Raw genomic sequence first — 848 nt, forward strand, 5'->3', positions numbered from 1 at the left:
AAAATCCATGGATGTGACGATATCTTTCCGCAAGTGCTGATGGCTTGGTGTTTGCGCAGCCGCCCGACGGGTTGGCACAGGCGCATGCCTGTGACAACCCGGTGGTGATAAAAAATGGTGATAAAAAATGTTGGGCGACAGCGGCCTGATTCAAGGAATGTAATCACGTGGCACCGGTGACGATGTAACACGCTAGGTGTGGTTTGCGTAATTCGAGGCGTGAGGACCGAATCTTCTGATTGCAGATACATTGTGTGAATCACCTGCGCTTTCGAAAATAAAGCATAAATAATTTGAAACACAGTATCTTTTGTTGAGAGTAGGTGATTGAATGGAGAAACTTCGTTTCCCGACTGATAATGACAGTGACTGGAACTAACTGGCGTGGGTCAATGCTTTTATCTGCCACGAGTGGAGCGCAACTTCAACGAAACTTGGTATAAACATGCTTATTTACATGTCAGACAACATTTACAAATTAGAAAGTCGCTCTTCAAGTTATGACGGGTGAAAATTACTTCTACATTTTAACGAATCCATTGAATGTTCGGGGTTACAATTTCAACTATCAAAATATCACCAAACTCCAGTGGATTAACCCTAAACTCGCTGATGGCTCGCTTAGGCAGCGTTCATTGTTGAGCATTTTTTCGTTTCTTCATTTCCCTGAAATCAGTCTTACCAGTAAAACAGTTAAGTTGTCGGATCGAGTTCAGCCTTGTCACGATAAAGCCTTTCCCTGTATGTTAAACATTGCCAAAACATATTATTAAGTTATCATGCCGTGGCGTGAGTTTCATTGTTGAAACACGCGGGTTTCTCGATCATCATCTATTATTTATGTGAGG

The sequence above is a fragment of the Uloborus diversus genome, chromosome 1 (assembly GCF_026930045.1).
Source record: "Uloborus diversus isolate 005 chromosome 1, Udiv.v.3.1, whole genome shotgun sequence".
Classification (NCBI taxonomy): Eukaryota; Metazoa; Arthropoda; class Arachnida; order Araneae; family Uloboridae; genus Uloborus; species Uloborus diversus.